This window comes from Cyprinodon variegatus, unplaced genomic scaffold (genome assembly GCF_000732505.1).
Source record: "Cyprinodon variegatus isolate N-32 unplaced genomic scaffold, C_variegatus-1.0 Scaffold133, whole genome shotgun sequence".
NCBI lineage: Eukaryota > Metazoa > Chordata > Actinopteri > Cyprinodontiformes > Cyprinodontidae > Cyprinodon > Cyprinodon variegatus.
Window position 1 is genome coordinate 784,039 of NW_015150586.1, and position 6,020 is coordinate 790,058.

Here is a 6,020-nt window from a genome sequence, read left to right on the forward strand (position 1 = left end):
TATTCATTCTGTCTTGATTTGTGGACATTAAGATCTAAAGAGAGGCATCATTTCCTGGTCAGAACCTGTAATTTAGTGAAAGGGTGGAGTCAGAGTAAAAAATATGCACGCTCAGGAGAAGGCCAGTGGCTGGAAGGTGGAGGGGATTTTGCTGCCATTCCGCTGCTGTTTACTGGGAGGGGCCATTTTGAATGGCTGCTATTGTAAAATGTGTCCCTTTCTTAAAAACAAGTTTCTACATTCAAAACTATTTGAAAGAATTTTTGACCTGTTTTTTTTTTTTTTTTGCCAATTTTTTTGTCAGTTTAACAAAGATGGTTTGGGATTAGGGCCAATATTTCACACCCCATGTCATCTAAGCCCGCCCCCACAAGGCTAGCAGTTTGAGACTGTTTCCAAAGAAATGTTCAGTTGTAGTTTTTAGCTTCAATGTGTTCAGTTGCCAAACAAATACTTTAGAAAGTTAATTGCAGCTTAACCGAAGCTCCAGCCAACTGAAGGTCCTGACTGCAGGGAGAAGATCTAGAAACACAGAACATGAAAGAACAATATGTTAACTGTCGTGGACTTTGGAGTGAAAGTTATCCCAATATTTTTGCAGCAAAGATGCATTTTATAAACCAGTATTTGGGGACAAAATACCAATCCAGAAATACTTTGAAAAGCTTCTTACTCAGATAAAGTTTTCAAACTAACTTTGCTGTTTTTATTTATTTTTCTGCAGGTTTTTATTTAATTTTTTTTTATTTTTCTCCAAAATCTCAGATTGAGTTTTATGAATGTCATTCGTTTAATTTCTTTATAATTCACATTAAGTCCACTCCAAACACTCGCTCTCGACCAATGAAAATGTTTTTGAAATCCATCAGACCAATAGAAATGAGTTTTTACCGACCCCTCCAGAGAAAAGCCTGGCCTTAAAAATGCAGAAATGTGATCTGGAAAATAATTAAATTCATAAAGCTCAACCCGAAAAAAAAAATAATTTTAAACACTTTTTTTTTTTCCTTTTTTTAAAAGTTTCATATTTGGATTGCTTTTTATTTACATTTCGAGTTGAAGGAGCTTCCTGGATGGGAGAGACTTTTTTTTTTTTTTTTTTTTTCCTTTTTTGGAATTATTTACAGAACACCTTCTTTGCTGCAAAATAATGGAACAAAATTCACTCCATAGAAACATTGTCCAAATTAGGATCAGATGGGTTCTGCTGACATGTTGTCCCATCAGAGCTTACGTCTCTGCTCTCCCACTGGTTCCCAGCATAAAGCTCCCTGGAGAGGAGGCGAGATCAATCAGAGCAGATCAAAGAATATGCCTGAATAATGCGCTTTGGGTTCTGTTGTCGTTTTGTCTGCTGATCAAAGAGCACCGTCTGTGCGCTGCTTGACTTAAACACATGAACAGGGAAATGAAAGATTCATTAATCTGAGCCCAGGAAGCTGCATCCTCATCTGAAGGATGACGCTGGAGGAAAATAATGAGATGAAGAAAAGAGAGAAAAGATCTGACGCTGTGGATGGAAGCAGGCTGATGGATGGCTGCTCTGTCTCCACTTTCTATTCTCAGCAGCCGTTAGCAGCGATCAGTTAAAATAAGTAAAATCATCCATCAAAGGAAGCTTCAGGTGCTCTGTCTAATGATGTAAAGAAAATAAACCTGCATCTTAAAGAGAAATGAAAGCGGAGTTATGAGTAAAAAAGGGAAACACTGCAAAGGAGGGTGCGTTGCCATAGCAACCGCTGGGCTCCATCCACAGACAGGGAAGAGGCTTTTCTGTCCTACCATCACAAACATAAACATGGAGCTTTCCTCAACTGTAACTGGAGCGTGATCTGCAGTCCACTGTTAGGTACGGAGGGAGACGTGTGATGATCTGTCTCCTCAAGGCATTTAGAACCTGAGAGCATGAAATCAGGATTATGGACATATTTCCACTTCAACACAAACATGCATGAGCAAACCCTGGATCTTCTGTGGTCGGGGTCTGTTCCAGAAAGAATGGCGGCCCGACCCCCGAGTAGAAAGCAGAGATTGAGGATTTTAACCTTTTTGTGTGAAAACAGCTGATATCAGCCTGATGCCAGGATTTCACCATTGAGGTGGTCAGGTTTAGAAATTGATTTCACAAATATATATTTGATATTTAGTGAGATCTGACATTTATATTTACCGTTTAACTCCAGATGTAGGANAGTTTTTACCGACCCCTCCAGAGAAAAGCCTGGCCTTCAAAATGCAGAAATGTGATCTGGAAAATAATTAAATTCATAAAGCTCAACCCGAAAAAAAAAATAATTTTAAACACTTTTTTTTTTTCCTTTTTTTAAAAGTTTCATATTTGGATTGCTTTTTATTTACATTTCGAGTTGAAGGAGCTTCCTGGATGGGAGAGACTTTTTTTTTTTTTTTTTTTTTCCTTTTTTGGAATTATTTACAGAACACCTTCTTTGCTGCAAAATAATGGAACAAAATTCACTCCATAGAAACATTGTCCAAATTAGGATCAGATGGGTTCTGCTGACATGTTGTCCCATCAGAGCTTACGTCTCTGCTCTCCCACTGGTTCCCAGCATAAAGCTCCCTGGAGAGGAGGCGAGATCAATCAGAGCAGATCAAAGAATATGCCTGAATAATGCGCTTTGGGTTCTGTTGTCGTTTTGTCTGCTGATCAAAGAGCACCGTCTGTGCGCTGCTTGACTTAAACACATGAACAGGGAAATGAAAGATTCATTAATCTGAGCCCAGGAAGCTGCATCCTCATCTGAAGGATGACGCTGGAGGAAAATAATGAGATGAAGAAAAGAGAGAAAAGATCTGACGCTGTGGATGGAAGCAGGCTGATGGATGGCTGCTCTGTCTCCACTTTCTATTCTCAGCAGCCGTTAGCAGCGATCAGTTAAAATAAGTAAAATCATCCATCAAAGGAAGCTTCAGGTGCTCTGTCTAATGATGTAAAGAAAATAAACCTGCATCTTAAAGAGAAATGAAAGCGGAGTTATGAGTAAAAAAGGGAAACACTGCAAAGGAGGGTGCGTTGCCATAGCAACCGCTGGGCTCCATCCACAGACAGGGAAGAGGCTTTTCTGTCCTACCATCACAAACATAAACATGGAGCTTTCCTCAACTGTAACTGGAGCGTGATCTGCAGTCCACTGTTAGGTACGGAGGGAGACGTGTGATGATCTGTCTCCTCAAGGCATTTAGAACCTGAGAGCATGAAATCAGGATTATGGACATATTTCCACTTCAACACAAACATGCATGAGCAAACCCTGGATCTTCTGTGGTCGGGGTCTGTTCCAGAAAGAATGGCGGCCCGACCCCCGAGTAGAAAGCAGAGATTGAGGATTTTAACCTTTTTGTGTGAAAACAGCTGATATCAGCCTGATGCCAGGATTTCACCATTGAGGTGGTCAGGTTTAGAAATTGATTTCACAAATATATATTTAATATTTAGTGAGATCTGACATTTATATTTACCGTTTAACTCCAGATGTAGGAGTAAAACTCAATTTAAATAAAATGTAACAGAAATATGACAAGAAAAGTCTTCTGCTAAATCTGTCCATCCTCAGCTCTGCAGGATATTGGTTTTTTTTTGAATATGTGTCCAGATGCAACATAACAACCTGCAGTTAATTAATGTGAATCCTAGAGAATGTAATGAGTAGCAGGCCACTTCGTACTGCTGATATGTCATAATCTACATGTAATAACATTTAATATCCACATAGATCTAATTTGGTGCTTGCTGAGAATATATAATAAAATCTGATGTCTTTATTAAAGCTAATTGTAAGAACACATATTCCATGGGAGAAGATAAAAAATGTAATTAGGCTCCAGTCACCTTCTCCCTATGGAGAAATCTTCAGAGTAAGTGAGCTGCAACCTTAATTAGCGCTTCTGGGAAACGATAGGCCATTGTCCAGTCTATGGAGTAAAATCTGTTCCATTATTGTTTCAGGAAAAGGAAATTTGAAAAAAAAATAATAATAATTTGGACAAATCTTTTAATAAAATAAAAAAAAAAAAAGGTTTTGAGAGTAACTTTGTTGTTTTCTCAAGTTTAAAGCTATAGAGGAACATTTTTTATTTCCGGGTGGATCATCTCAATCAGTGGTCCTCCTGATTGTCAATCATTCTGGTGAGATGTTTACGTAAGACCGTCCTACGTGCCCGTCCTGTTAGCCATCTTTTTCTGTGCATGCACACTTTCAGGCGCATATCTGTGGTGAGCTACGGTTTCAGACAGTCATTAAAGCTCACCTTTGAAAATGGCTGAGGGTCGTAAAAGAAAAAGTGTCTATGAAGTGTATGAGAAGAAAAGAAAGGCCTCAGAGAAGGCAGATATATCCCAGAATGCTTTGTGTGGAAAGCTTTCCTCGCAAAGCATTCTGGGATTCTCTGTTACACCAGATATGCTCTATGTTGCTCTATGTTACCATAGATCAAGGGTAACCAATTAAAACTCAGCCGGGGTCCAAATAAAGAAAATCATTAACCAGTAAAGGTCTGGAGAGATTTTAATTTAGAATCTGTTACTTTAAACAGAATTTAACAGTGAAATAAAATGAGGTGTTTATGCATCCATGTTATACATTGAATTTTTTAATGAAAAAATATATATATATAAAAAAAGAATAGAATATTTTACCAATTTAAAATCTAAATTGTTTTTGAAGTAGAGAACAATAATCGTTCAGCTTGGTTTATTGACAATTTCCTGATTCCCATATTTTATAAAACAGCTGAACTGACCGTTTGTTATTTTTCTTTCGTTATTCTGTCTTAATGTTGGCAGTGGGCTTTAGGCTGCCCTGCAGGGCTTTAAACCTGGGTTTGAATGGAGACTAAGCCATTCTAAAGCACATATCAAGAAGCTCATTCTGAGCCTGGATCCAGATTTATTGTTGATTCTGTTCATGGTGGAGAATCCTGCTTCACAGCAGCAGGTTGAGCCAAACATCCTCTAAATGTGCAGGGTCATCTTTGANAATGTAATTAGGCTCCAGTCACCTTCTCCCTATGGAGAATTCTTTAGAGTAAATGAGCTCCAATCTTAATTAACACTTCTGGGAAAGGATAGGCCATTGTCCAATCTATGGAGTAAAATTTGTTCCATTATTGTTTCAGGAAAAGGAAATTTGAAAAAAAAAAAAATTTGAACAAATCTTTTAATAAAATAATAAAAAAAAGGTTTTGAGAGTAACTTTGTTGTTTTCTCAAGTTTAAAGCCATAGAGGAAGATCTTTTATTTCTGGGTGGATCATCTCAATCAGTGGTCCTCCTGATTGTCAATCATTCTGGTGAGATGTTTACGTAAGACCGTCCTACGTGCTCGTCCTGTTAGCCATCTTTTTCTGTGCATGCACACTTTTACCTTTGAAAATGGCTGAGGGTCGTAAGAGAAAAGTGTCTATGAAGTGAATGAGAAGATAAGAAAGGCCTCAGAGAAGGAAGATATATCCCAGAATGCTTTGTGTGGAGAGCTTTCCTCGCAAAGCATTATGGGATTCTCTGTTACACCAGATATGCTTTATGTTGCGCTATGTTACCATAGATCAGGGGTAACCAATTAAAACTCAGCGGGGTCCAAATAAAAAAAATCATTAACCAGTAAAGGTCTGGAGAGATTTTAATTTAGAATCTGTTACTTTAAACAGAATTTAACACTGAAATAAAATGAGGTGTTTATGCATCCATGTTATACATTGAATTTTTTAATGAAAAAATATATAAAAAAAAGAATAGAATATGTTTCCAATTTAAAATCTAAATTGTTTGTGAAGTAGAGAACAACAATTGTTCAGTTTGGTTTATAGACATTTCCTGATTCCCATATTTTATAAAACAGCTGAACTGACCGTTTGTTATTTTTCTTTCGTTTTTCTGTCTTAATGTTGGCAGTGGGCTTTAGGCTGTCCTGCAAGGCTTTAAACCTGGGTTTGAATGGAGACTAAGCCATTCTAAAGCACATATCAAGGAGCTCATTTTGAGCCTGGATCCAGATTTATTGT